Genomic DNA, 14,904 nt, shown 5'->3' with positions numbered 1-14,904 from the left:
CATCAGCAAAGGGAAAATAAAAAATAAAAAAATAAAAACTAGAACCCGGAGGTGTGTGTGTGTGTGTGTGTGTGTGTGTGTGTGTGTGTGTGTGTGTGTGTGTGTGTGTGTGTGTGTGTGTGTGTGTGTGTGTGTGTGTGTGTGTTTTTATTTGTCATTTGTTGCTACAGGATCGAGCTGCTAGCTCTTGGACCCCGCCTTTCTAACTGTCGGTTGTTTAATTTACCTATTTTTCCTGTGTCATATCCACTACATATTTCTGTCTCTCTCTCTGTCACACACTCACACACACACACACACACACACACACACACACACACACACACACACACACACACACACACACACACACACACACGTATCTGAGACCATTGTCTCAGCTCACAAGTAAACTTTCTCTTGTCATTATTGAGGAAGTTGGAGAAGTCACAGCTATAAACCCGAAGACACACCTTAAAACAATTTTACAACACCAGGTGACCTGATGGAAAATTTCTTTGGAAATAAAATTGTTCTCTTCCAACTCTCCACGGCGCCAGAAAATCAATAATGAGACATTGCTTTTTATTCGGTAATTTCAGAAAAATCTCTGCAGAGACGGAAAGACGAAATATAGTACATCAAACTAATTAATTATTTCATTATTATTACAAAATAATAATTGTAATATTATTATTATTACAGATATATAATTGCATATTAATATCTATGAAAGAATGAATATTATGGTATCATATACCAGGTTTAAGAGACCTGGACCAAGACGCATAAAAAAGTTGCGTGTCCTTTTACGAAACCTGTACATCTTTCCTCAATCATGGCGGATTAATTTACATTTATTAAGCAGTTTACGAGTTCCTGAGCACCACGAGGTTATCCACCACAATAACAACCTTGTGTCACAGGGTTTCACAGCCCATAAACTACTTAATAAATATAGACACAGGCACTATGAGTAAGGAAAGATGTACAGGTTTCGAAAGTGGAAACTTAAGTGTTTGACGTATCCTGGCTAATGGTGAAGCATCCTTGCAGGCCTCAGACCCGCCAAACACACACACCGAAACTACGACGTTGGTACAACGTTCGAACAAGTTTTAACACCTCCTAACCAGTTATAACAACCAATATAGCAAGTTGTAACAACGTTCTAATACGTCATAAACACGTTAAGCCAAGATGGAACAACTTTATTACAAGTTGTAACAAGCGGAAAATAGAGACAGTTACGGTTTGTGTTTCCAAGGGAGTAGACCCCGCCTTAATGATCCCGGAAGTGGACGCGTCTCAAACCAAACCACTAAATTAAAGAAATCATTAACCACCTGGAGAGATACGCGCCAAGACGTCAATATTTCAGCGCAATATAAACATACAAACTTTTACGATGATAATTAAGGTCGACAACTTTGCCATTGTCAATTTAAAATAATAAATATTAAATATTTTTTTTGTAATTAAACCTAATGTTTGGGAAATGATACCCGCAGGAATTTCCCATCTGCAGCACAACATGGGCAGCACAACATGGGCAGCACAACATGGGCAGCACAACATGGGCAGCACAACATGGGCAGCACAACATGGGCAGCACAACATGAGCAGCACAATATGAGCAGCACAACATGGGCAGCACAACATGGGCAGCACAACATGAGCAGCACAACATGGGCAGCACAACATGAGCAGCATAACATGGGCAGCACAACATGGGCAGCACAACATGAGCAGCACAACATGGGCAGCACAACATGAGCAGCACAACATGAGCAGCACAACATGGGCAGCACAACATGGGCAGCACAACATGGGCAGCACAACATGAGCAGCACAACATGGGCAGCACAACATGGCCAGCACAACATGAGCAGCACAACATGCGCAGCACAACATGGGCAGCACAACATGAGCAGCACAACATGCGCAGCACAACATGGCCAGCACAACATGAGCAGCACAACATGAGCAGCACAACATGGGCAGCACAACATGGGCAGCACAACATGGGCAGCACAACATGAGCAGCACAACATGGGCAGCACAACATGGGCAGCACAACATGGCCAGCACAACATGAGCAGCACAACATGCGCAGCACAACATGGCCAGCACAACATGGGCAGCACAACATGAGCAGCACAACATGAGCAGCACAACATGAGCAGCACAACATGGGCAGCACAACATGAGCAGCACAACATGAGCAGCACAACATGGTCAGCACAACATGGGCAGCACAACATGAGCAGCACAACATGGGCAGCATAACATGGGCAGCACAACATGGGCAGCACAACATGAGCAGCACAACATGGGCAGCACAACATGAGCAGCACAACATGAGCAGCACAACATGGGCAGCACAACATGGGCAGCACAACATGGGCAGCACAACATGAGCAGCACAACATGGGCAGCACAACATGGGCAGCACAACATGGGCAGCACAACATGGGCAGCACAACATGAGCAGCACAACATGGGCAGCACAACATGAGCAGCACAACATGAGCAGCACAACATGGGCAGCACAACATGGGCAGCACAACATGGGCAGCACAACATGAGCAGCACAACATGAGCAGCACAGCATGGGCAGCACAACATGGGCAGCACAACATGGGCAGCACAACATGGGCAGCACAACATGGGCAGCACAACATGGGCAGCACAACATGAGCAGCACAACATGGGCAGCACAACATGGGCAGCACAACATGGGCAGCACAACATGAGCAGCACAACATGAGCAGCACAACATGGGCAGCACAACATGAGCAGCACAACATGAGCAGCACAACATGGGCAGCACAACATGGGCAGCACAACATGGGCAGCACAACATGAGCAGCACAACATGGGCAGCACAACATGAGCAGCACAACATGGGCAGCACAACATGGGCAGCACAACATGAGCAGCACAACATGGGCAGCACAACATGAGCAGCACAACATGGGCAGCACAACATGGGCAGCACAACATGAGCAGCACAACATGGGCAGCACAACATGAGCAGCACAACATGAGCAGCACAACATGGGTTGCACAACATGGGCAGCACAACATGAGCAGCACAACATGGGCAGCACAACATGGGCAGCACAACATGAGCAGCACAACATGAGCAGCACAACATGGGCAGCACAACATGGGCAGCACAACATGAGCAGCACAACATGGGCAGCACAACATGGGCAGCACAACATGAGCAGCACAACATGGGCAGCACAACATGGGCAGCACAACATGAGCAGCACAACATGGGCAGCACAACATGGGCAGCACAACATGGGCAGCACAACATGAGCAGCACAACATGGGCAGCACAACATGAGCAGCACAACATGAACAGCACAACATGGGCAGCACAACATGGGCAGCACAACATGGGCAGCACAACATGAGCAGCACAACATGGGCAGCACAACATGGGCAGCACAACATGGGCAGCACAACATGGGCAGCACAACATGAGCAGCACAACATGGGCAGCACAACATGAGCAGCACAACATGAGCAGCACAACATGGGCAGCACAACATGGGCAGCACAACATGAGCAGCACAACATGAGCAGCACAGCATGGGCAGCACAACATGGGCAGCACAACATGGGCAGCACAACATGGGCAGCACAACATGGGCAGCACAACATGGGCAGCACAACATGAGCAGCACAACATGGGTAGCACAACATGGGCAGCACAACATGGGCAGCACAACATGAGCAGCACAACATGAGCAGCACAACATGGGCAGCACAACATGAGCAGCACAACATGAGCAGCACAACATGGGCAGCACAACATGAGCAGCACAACATGAGCAGCACAACATGGGCAGCACAACATGGGCAGCACAACATGGGCAGCACAACATGAGCAGCACAACATGGGCAGCACAACATGAGCAGCACAACATGGGCAGCACAACATGGGCAGCACAACATGAGCAGCACAACATGGGCAGCACAACATGAGCAGCACAACATGGGCAGCACAACATGGGCAGCACAACATGGGCAGCACAACATGAGCAGCACAACATGGGCAGCACAACATGAGCAGCACAACATGAGCAGCACAACATGGGCAGCACAACATGGGCAGCACAACATGGGCAGCACAACATAGGCAGCACAACATGGGCAGCACAACATGGGCAGCACAACATGCGCAGCACAACATGGGCAGCACAACATGAGCAACACAACATGGGCAGCATAACATGGGCAGCACAACATGGGCAGCACAACATGAGCAGCACAACATGGGCAGCACAACATGGGCAGCACAACATGGGCAGAACAACATGGGCAGCACAACATGAGCAGCACAACATGGGCAGCACAACATGGGCAGCACAACATGGGCAGCACAACATGGGCAGCACAACATGAGCAGCACAAAGACGTAGCCTGCCAGCGTGGAGCAGTGTACCTGAGCTTTCACTCTCCTATTTAGTGACACCATCCTCCACAGAGTTCATTACAGTCTCCCACCGTGCACATGCAAAGAAGGCCACTCCTAGAAGGGGAGTGGTACAGGTGTGGGGAGGGAGGGTTGGAGAAGGGGAGTGGTACAGGAGTGTAGAGTTGAATGGACAGTGTTGGTGTTGTGGCTGGACATCTTCCTCAGCGCCGCAGCTGCAGGTATCTCTCTCTCTCGTTACAATCTCCAGAATATAGACTTCTCAACAACTTGCCGGCCGCAAGCGTTGGTTCATCTTTTTGTCCATTGCGTAAGCCAAGCCTGAAATATTTTCCTAAATTTTTGTTCTCCTCTTTCATCTACATCTCGGTGTGTGTGTGTGTGTGTGTGTGTGTGTGTGTGTGTGTGTGTGTGTGTGTGTGTGTGTGTGTGTGTGTGTGTGTGTGTGTGTGTGTGTGTGTGTGTGTTTGTTTTCAAGACCGAGATATGTGTTAATAATATATATATATATACATATATATATATATATATACATATATATATATATATATATATATATATATATATATATATATATATATATATATATATATATATATATATATATATGTTGTACCTAGTAGCCAGAACGTCGTACTCGGCCAACTATGCAAGGCCCGATTTGCCTAATAAGCCAAGTTTTCCTGAAATAATATATTTTCTCTAATTTTTTTCTTATGAAATGATAAAGCAACCCATTTCATTATGTATGAGGTCAATTTTTTTGTATTGGAGTTAAAATTAACGTAGATATATGACCGAACCCAACCAACCCTACCTAACCTAACCTAACCTATCTTTATACGTTAGGTTAGGTTAGGTAGCCTAAAACGTTAGGTTAGGTTAGGTAGGTTAGGTAGTCGAAAAACAATTAATTCATGAAAACTTGGCTTATTAGGCAAATTGGGCCTTGCATAGTAGGCTGAGAAGTGCGTTCTGGCTACTAGGTACGACATATATATATATATATATATAACTGAAAACTCACACCCCAGAAGTGACTCGAACCCATACTCCCACAACTGGTATGTACAGGGACGCCTTAATCCGCTTGACCATCACGACCGGACATAAGGAAGTGATAGCCGAGGCTATATGAACCACTTCCCCGCCGGCACTCGGATGGTAATCTTGGGCATAGCATTTTATCAAATCACCTCATTCTTTGGGGCACACGTGAGGAACACAAATGCAAACAAGCCTGAATGGTCCCCAGGACTATATACAACTGAAAACTCACACCCCAGAAGTGACTCGAACCCATACTCCCACAACTGGTATGTACAGGGACGCCTTAATCCGCTTGACCATCACGACCGGACATAAGGAAGTGATAGCCGAGGCTATATGAACCACTTCCCCGCCGGCACTCGGATGGTAATCTTGGGCATAGCATTTTATCAAATCACCTCATTCTTTGGGGCACACGTGAGGAACACAAATGCAAACAAGCCTGAATGGTCCCCAGGACTATATACAACTGAAAACTCACACCCCAGAAGTGACTCGAACCCATACTCCCACAACTGGTATGTACAGGGACGCCTTAATCCGCTTGACCATCACGACCGGACATAAGGAAGTGATAGCCGAGGCTATATGAACCACTTCCCCGCCGGCACTCGGATGGTAATCTTGGGCATAGCATTTTATCAAATCACCTCATTCTTTGGGGCACACGTGAGGAACACAAATGCAAACAAGCCTGAATGGTCCCCAGGACTATATACAACTGAAAACTCACACCCCAGAAGTGACTCGAACCCATACTCCCACAACTGGTATGTACAGGGACGCCTTAATCCGCTTGACCATCACGACCGGACATAAGGAAGTGATAGCCGAGGCTATATGAACCACTTCCCCGCCGGCACTCGGATGGTAATCTTGGGCATAGCATTTTATCAAATCACCTCATTCTTTGGGGCACACGTGAGGAACACAAATGCAAACAAGCCTGAATGGTCCCCAGGACTATATACAACTGAAAACTCACACCCCAGAAGTGACTCGAACCCATACTCCCACAACTGGTATGTACAGGGACGCCTTAATCCGCTTGACCATCACGACCGGACATAAGGAAGTGATAGCCGAGGCTATATGAACCACTTCCCCGCCGGCACTCGGATGGTAATCTTGGGCATAGCATTTTATCAAATCACCTCATTCTTTGGGGCACACGTGAGGAACACAAATGCAAACAAGCCTGAATGGTCCCCAGGACTATATACAACTGAAAACTCACACCCCAGAAGTGACTCGAACCCATACTCCCACAACTGGTATGTACAGGGACGCCTTAATCCGCTTGACCATCACGACCGGACATAAGGAAGTGATAGCCGAGGCTATATGAACCACTTCCCCGCCGGCACTCGGATGGTAATCTTGGGCATAGCATTTTATCAAATCACCTCATTCTTTGGGGCACACGTGAGGAACACAAATGCAAACAAGCCTGAATGGTCCCCAGGACTATATACAACTGAAAACTCACACCCCAGAAGTGACTCGAACCCATACTCCCACAACTGGTATGTACAGGGACGCCTTAATCCGCTTGACCATCACGACCGGACATAAGGAAGTGATAGCCGAGGCTATATGAACCACTTCCCCGCCGGCACTCGGATGGTAATCTTGGGCATAGCATTTTATCAAATCACCTCATTCTTTGGGGCACACGTGAGGAACACAAATGCAAACAAGCCTGAATGGTCCCCAGGACTATATACAACTGAAAACTCACACCCCAGAAGTGACTCGAACCCATACTCCCACAACTGGTATGTACAGGGACGCCTTAATCCGCTTGACCATCACGACCGGACATAAGGAAGTGATAGCCGAGGCTATATGAACCACTTCCCCGCCGGCACTCGAGTGCCGGCGGGGAAGTGGTTCATATAGCCTCGGCTATCACTTCCTTATGTCCGGTCGTGATGGTCAAGCGGATTAAGGCGTCCCTGTACATACCAGTTGTGGGAGTATGGGTTCGAGTCACTTCTGGGGTGTGAGTTTTCAGTTGTATATAGTCCTGGGGACCATTCAGGCTTGTTTGCATTTGTGTTCCTCACGTGTGCCCCAAAGAATGAGGTGATTTGATAAAATGCTATGCCCAAGATTACCATCCGAGTGCCGGCGGGGAAGTGGTTCATATAGCCTCGGCTATCACTTCCTTATGTCCGGTCGTGATGGTCAAGCGGATTAAGGCGTCCCTGTACATACCAGTTGTGGGAGTATGGGTTCGAGTCACTTCTGGGGTGTGAGTTTTCAGTTGTATATGGTCCTGGGGACCATTCAGGCTTGTTTGCATATATATATATATATATATATATATATATATATATATATATATATATATATATATATGTATATATATATATATATATATATATATATATATATATATATATATATATATATATATATATATATATATATATATATATATATATATATACAATCGTAAGCAACAGAACAAAATAAGTTATTGTTTACACATCACCGACAGAGAAACTTGCAGTAAACAAATGTGTTGCGCGGAATACAATGATAAATGATCGCCATCATCATCATTATCCTCACAATCATTATAATAATGTAAATGGCTAAGAAATATATCTTTGAAGGACGTCATTATAATATCTTGTTTGATAAAATTACAACGTTACTTTACAATTAGCAAAACGAGTGTTGCAATGCTCGTGACAACAATTCTCCTCTCGGAACCACTTACCACCAAATCATCAACAATGAAATTAGAAAAAAGAAGGAGAGTTTTTCCAACAATCAACTATTTCAATGGTTTATCTTCCATCAATTTTCCGGGTTCATTTCTCCAAACGTCGACCCAAATACATTGGTAGTCAGGTGTACCTCCCTATGGGACGGAGGTATATATATATCAAAGATGTATACTTCTCAATGGGCATACCTGAAAGTATACTCAATTCAGCTCATAGTAGGCAAGCAGCATGTAAAGGATCTGGGAATAGTGATGTCTGACGACCTAAGGTTTATAGGGGGCATTACCAAGTAAATATAGCCTTAGCCAGAAAAATGATTGGATGGATTACGAGAACCTTCAAATCCAGGGATCGCATCTCAATGCTCATACTATTCTTATCTCTGGTGCTATCCCGTCTTTACTTCTCTATATTCACTTCCTACTTCAGAGCAGGTAATCTTGAGGTTATCTTGAGATGATTTCGGGGCTTAGTGTCCCCACGGCCCGGTCCTCGACCAGGCCTCCACCCTCAGGAAGCAGCCCGTAGCAGCTGTCTAATTCCCAGGTACCTATTTACTGCTAGGTAACAGGGACATCAGGGGTGAAAGAAACATTTTGCCCAGTTGTCTTCCCCTCCACCAGGGATCGAACCCGGAACCTCAGGACAACGAATCCGAATCGCTGTCCACCCAGCTGTCAGGCGCCGTAGCAGAAGCTACTGAAATAGAGGGAATACGGAGAACATATACGGCACGCATAGACACGATAAAGCATCTAAATTATTGCGATCGTCTCAATGCTCTCAAATGTACTCTCTAGAAAGGAGACGCGAGAGGTATCATATGTATCAAATAACATATACAAGCAAAATACTGGAAGGCCAGGTCTCAAATTTACACAGTAAAATAACATACTGGAGTGAACGATATGGAAGGTGTAGAACAAAGCCAGTGAAGAATAGAGGTGCCACAGGCACAATCAAAGAACACTGTATGAACATCATGGGTCCTCAATTGTTCAAGATCCTCCCAGTAAGTATAAGAAATATTGCCGGAACGAAAGTGGAAGTCTTCAAGAAAAAACTGGATATTTTTTCTGCAAGTGCCGGACCAACCGGACGATAGTGGCAATATGGGCCTGTTGTAGCAGCTCTCACAAGTGAAGCCTGGTTCAGGGCCGGCCTTGGGGAGTAGAGGAACTCCCAGAACCCCATCCAGGTACAACCATCGCAACCACAACCACCCTGCCGCTACCACCACACTCAACACCACTTCCAAACAACAACACGGTCACTGCTGCTACTACTACTACTACTACTACTACTATCACCCTCAATACATCACAATTTTACCAGAACCCTTGCTCCCACCACCAGTACCATCACCACCCCCACTACCTTTACGAATACCATCCCCACCCCTACTACCAGTACCATCCCCACTCCCACTACCAGTACCATCACCGTCACTACTCCCCCTTCCTCATAACTTAACCACTTTCCTATCAGACCGTCCTCCCCTCTCAGTCCCAGCAATCACCCCCTCCCTCCCCAACCATTACAATCTTCACTTACTCCCCTCTCCCATCCTTCCCATTCCTCTCTTAACCTCCCAGTGATCCCGTCCCACCACCACCCTCACGTGTGTCTCACCCCCGTCCCACTTCATGTCTCTCCCACCACAGCTCTCCCAACCTTCACTACTTCAATTCTTCCTCCTCTAACCTCATCCTACCCAAGAAGAAGAAGAGAACCAGCTAGAGAAGAAGCAGGTGCTTCTCTAGTCTCTCACGCTGCACCGAGAGAAGGTTTTGGAAGCCACCTCCATCCACAGCTGTAAGACCAGAGGCCAGATTCACGAAACAGTTACGCAAGCACTTACGAACCTGTACATCTTTTCTCAATCTTTAGCGGCTTTGATTACAATTATTAAACAGTTCATGAGCTCCGAAGCACCAGGAGGCTGTTTATAACAATAATAACAGTTGATTGGGAAGTTTTCAAGCTTGTAAACTGTTTAATAAATGTAACCAAAGCAGTCAAAGATTGAGGAAAGATGTACACGTTCGTAAGTACTTGGGTAACTGCTTCGTGAATCTGGCCCCAGATGCGCCAAGGAATTCAGACATCAGATTAGCAGTGATTACTGTGACTACTCCCCCAGTTGTCACTGATAGGTAAATACGCTCCTCCACCTACACTTCTCCTCCCACCCCAAGGACAAGCAAGCCTTGTCCTTAGTGTCCTTGATCAACAAGAACAGTGATCAGAAACGAGGAAGAGGGATTTCAACGCAGGTAAATGTCAACTAATTCCCCATTGACAACAGGAAACCTAACCTCAAAATGTATTGGAAAACTACTTGTCAAGACTCCAAGGAAGCCCTTGGAGTGGTCCCTTGGGAACACCTCAGGTACACACAACAGTGTCAGCACGCCATTTGAATGTTAAGTTTCGCAGCTACAAATTTCCAACATAAAACCTTAGACAACTATTCCAACTATATTACGCGCTGGAGAGAACCCGCTTTACATATCCTGGGACTGTCGGCCAAGTCGCGACTCTGGAACTGTGTCCGGAGTCCAACTCTTGGGACTGGAGAAGAAATCCCAGGATTGGGAGTGTGGCTCAAGTCCCAGTTCTGAGACTGTACATGTTTCAACGCCCAAGACAAGTCCAGAGAAAAACAATAAACCCGTCACCATATTTAAGAAGTAAACACTATAAGAGACAACTCGTCCTCCAAACAAAGACCCAAAGGTGGTTCCATGCACCGGCCAAACTCCCCAGGTGTTTATGAATGAAAAACGGTTTACACACAACTCACAACTGATTTCGTTCGAACACTTCCGGAACAAGTGCTTCACTGACGAATTTTGTTCGAACCACAACGCTGTAAATGCTTCACCAACGTACTACAAATACAAATAATCGCCAACAGAACCTAAACACCTAACCTAACCTACGCATATATATGCACAATATGCTAATATATTATAATATTAATTTATACTTGAGAAAATTCCCGTTTTGAATGAACAGCATGTAAAAATTTATGAATGAGTGTGGGGTCGACCGCTGGATGGAATGGACTTGAGTCGAGGACATGTTGATAAGAGAACTGCCAAGTTACAGCCCTTCGCCCTCATTTCATTTTCCCACAATGTTTCGTCAACATCACGAGTCATCGTAAGTTACGTAACATTTGCTTGTTAGTGAATTTGATGCACTCGCGCCCCGCGGGCAGTAAGAGCCACTGTGGGACTTACGCACTTAATTCATCCAGAACTTTGTTTAATCTTACGAGATGAAGTGTAGTACCGGTGTGGCTTCTCGCGGCCGACTTCGTACACTCGTACACAGGCTGTTTTGAGTTGTTGTTGTTCTTGTTTCAGATTTAGCTACTCAGAACGGAGTGTCCATGTAGCACGGGCTATGGTGAGCCCGTAATGTTTTGAGTCAGTTTTGTCCATGTTTGTACGTCTCATCAGGTGAGGCGTCTCTTGGGCGTGGGAGTGTGTGAGGGAAGGTTGTTGTTGTTTAAGATTCAGCTATTTGGTACAAAACGTTTCAAGTAGCACAGGGTATGGTGAGCCCGTAACTTACCTGGCACAGGAGCGGAGCAAGTAGCATGGGCTATGGTGAGCCCGTATTGGACTTACCTGGCACAGGAACGGGGCTGTAACTAGTTTACACCCATGTTGTTGTTGTTTTAAAGATTCAGCTACTCAGAACAATGAGGGGAGGGTGGTTATAGGATTATATGGAGTAGGGGGGGGGGAAGGGGTGGGGGAGGAATGGAAGGAGGAGAGGGAGGGGGAGGAGGAGGAGGAGGTTGTGGAGGAGAGAAGGAGAAGGCGGAGGATAAAAAGAAGAATGAGGACAAGGAAGACGGTCAATAGGACTCTTAATTATACACAATGACATCCCAGCAGGTGATGTATGAGTGAGACCATGGTAGGAGGGAGGCGGGGGGATGGAAGCACCTCCTGGGTCAAACCGGACACCCACCTATGAACCTATGAACCTATGGTGCCTATGGACCACCATGTACTCCACATTACCATATCCTGATCCATGGGTAAGGTGTGTGTGTCTAGGGTGACCCAGGACGCTGGTTCGAATCCTTCGACCTGCTCCAAAGATTTACTACAAAAAAGGTGTCTTCTTTCTCACAAAATTAAAAAGAACACTAGTTGGCTCCTTGACTTTCTTGACCTTAGCAGTCCAATCTTGAGCACCTCTCTCTCTCTCTCTCTCTCTCTCTCTCTCTCTCTCTCTCTCTCTCTCTCTCTCTCTCTCTCTCTCTCTCTCTCTCTCTCTCTCTCTCTCTCTCTCTCTCTCTCTCTCCCTCCCTCCCTCCCTCACTCCCTCCTTCCTAAGATGACTCTTTCAATGCTTCCTCGCCTCCCAATCTTCACCTTCAGATCCACACACAACTTTTCCCTCCATCCTTCACGAAAGGGGGACTCCAAGGAGAGCTCCGAGGGGAACTAAGAAATGCATTAAGATACTCTGAGGATCTGGCCAACACGGCAAAAAGCACCTTTGGAGACTACGAGGGACCGGATCGTTACGCAGCCACGCGACAAAATGACACTAACACGCTTTGGAAATAATGCTGATTAAATGAAAAAGATGTCCATTAGCCCAAGGAAGAGTATAGGGGAGAGGAAGATTGAGTAAGAGAGCCAGGAAGATTAACTGAGAGAGCCAGAAAGATTGAGAATGAAGCATAGGATTTTGTACATGCATTTTAAACTTTGTTAATATATCAAGCCCAGGAACGACGTCCAGAGCTCTCCTTCTGACGAGAAGAAAATTACAATCCACCGCAACATATATAGACTGTGATATATTTATATTATATATAAATATATCACATTCCACATTTAGTACCATTAAATATGAATGTCGACGGGTCGACAAGAACCGCAAGGGTAAAACTCGAAGGCAATAATATGCCTACCCATCCTATTCCTAGTTTAAATTATCCTACCACTAATCAAGTACAAAAAACAATACATATCATCAGAGTGAGGGCTTAAAGGCAGGGCTCTAAAGCCCTGGCCTGAATATTTCAAGCTATACACAATAATCTGATAAATCTATGAGCACATCTTTGGAGCAGGGCGGCGGGATCGAACCTCGTCACGCGAGCCATCATCGCATTGGTTTCTGGTGGACTCCGTGTCCATTGATATGGTGGTCCATTGGCTTGGGGGCGTGTCTGGGGTGACTTCCCTAGAAACACAAACCGAAACTGTCTCTATTTTCCGCTTGTTACAACTTGTAATAAAGCTGTTCCATCTTGGCTTAACGTGTTTATGACGTATTGGAACGTTGTTACAACTTGCTATATTGGTTGTTATAACTGGTTAGGTGGTGTTAAAACTTGCTTGAACGTTGTACCAACGTCGTAGTTTCGGTGTGTGTTTGGCGGGTTAGGAGGATCCTTCCATCCCGCTTTCCTGCTGCAAAGATTTTCCTATTTTATATTATATTTCCTCCCAGGCAGAAGAAGCCTTATACGGTTTGTCTACTGATGGTGTTAATACATCTTTCTGTACTGGAGATCAAGGTGCTGGTGTGCTCTGCCTCTTCTTAGGCCATATATATACCTCTATACCAGTCAAGGCTTAAATTATATAGCTGCTTCGAGCAGTACCCAGAGTCGTGTTTGTTCAAACATTTGAATATCATTGATTTCCCAGTATCAGATAAGCTTAATCCCAACTTGGGCCATACACCTGACTAAACTTACTCCAATCCTAAACTTGGCTAAGACTTCTCGTTACACTTGCTTAAACCCCAGCTTGATCAACGCCGCCGACGTTAAGCGGGCCAAGCTAATGGTCAACGAAGGTAAATGAAGACCTTCCAGATCATGACTGCTAAGGGCAGAGCTCCAGAAGCTGTTGACACAGGTCAAACACCTGCTGAAGAGATAATTCCAACACCTGCTGAAGAGAAACCTCAAGAAGCTGCTAAAGGGATGTTTTAAAAGGCCAACAACAAACGACCCATCAGTGGGTCTGATGAGTCGTTTGAGGGTTCTCTAACACATTGAGGAGAGGTATTGGGAGAGGGCGTGGGAGAGAGGGGACAGCAGGCCACCTAACTCACCACATTACCATCATGGAGACCAGGAGAGAACTTCGACCTCACTCAGACCTCACCTATCGCCCCAGGAGACTGTGCAACACTTCCCCCCCCCCCTCATCCTACACCATGTAATGTAACCCTTGATACTGTGTTCCTACTCTTCCTCTGCCTCCGTAGATGATGGAGAGAGCTTCAGCGAAACGTGTTATTAAAATTATAAAATTAAATTTGATTTTTTTTTTTTAATTCCTTTCAGTGAAGAAAAACATAAGACATATAGAGTAGTTTCGTGCTAGAATCCTTGATCTCACCGTTTCGATCATATTCAATAACAAATGTCTACAAGAAAAACTGCTTCCAATATATATATATATATATATATATATATATATATATATATATATATATATATATATATATATATATATATATATATATATATATATATATATATATGTCGTACCTAGTAGCCAGAACGCAATTCTCAGCCTAATATGCAAGGGCCGATTTGCCTAATAAGCCAAGTTTTCCTGAATTATTATATTTTCTCAAAATTTTTTCTTGTGAAATGATAAAGCTACCCATTTCATTATGTAT

The 14,904-nt window shown here is 45.5% G+C and overlaps 1 protein-coding gene across 2 annotated transcripts in view; it reads right to left on the bottom strand.

The window, feature by feature from the left end:
• LOC123766047 (uncharacterized) overlaps window positions 1-14,904 on the bottom strand; it is a 293,391-nt gene that overhangs the window by 100,126 nt on the left and 178,361 nt on the right. The window lies entirely within an intron of this gene.

This window comes from Procambarus clarkii, chromosome 5 (genome assembly GCF_040958095.1).
Source record: "Procambarus clarkii isolate CNS0578487 chromosome 5, FALCON_Pclarkii_2.0, whole genome shotgun sequence".
Classification (NCBI taxonomy): Eukaryota; Metazoa; Arthropoda; class Malacostraca; order Decapoda; family Cambaridae; genus Procambarus; species Procambarus clarkii.
The sequence above is the reverse complement of the archived record's forward strand: the minus strand, read 5'-3'. Positions and strand labels throughout refer to the sequence as shown.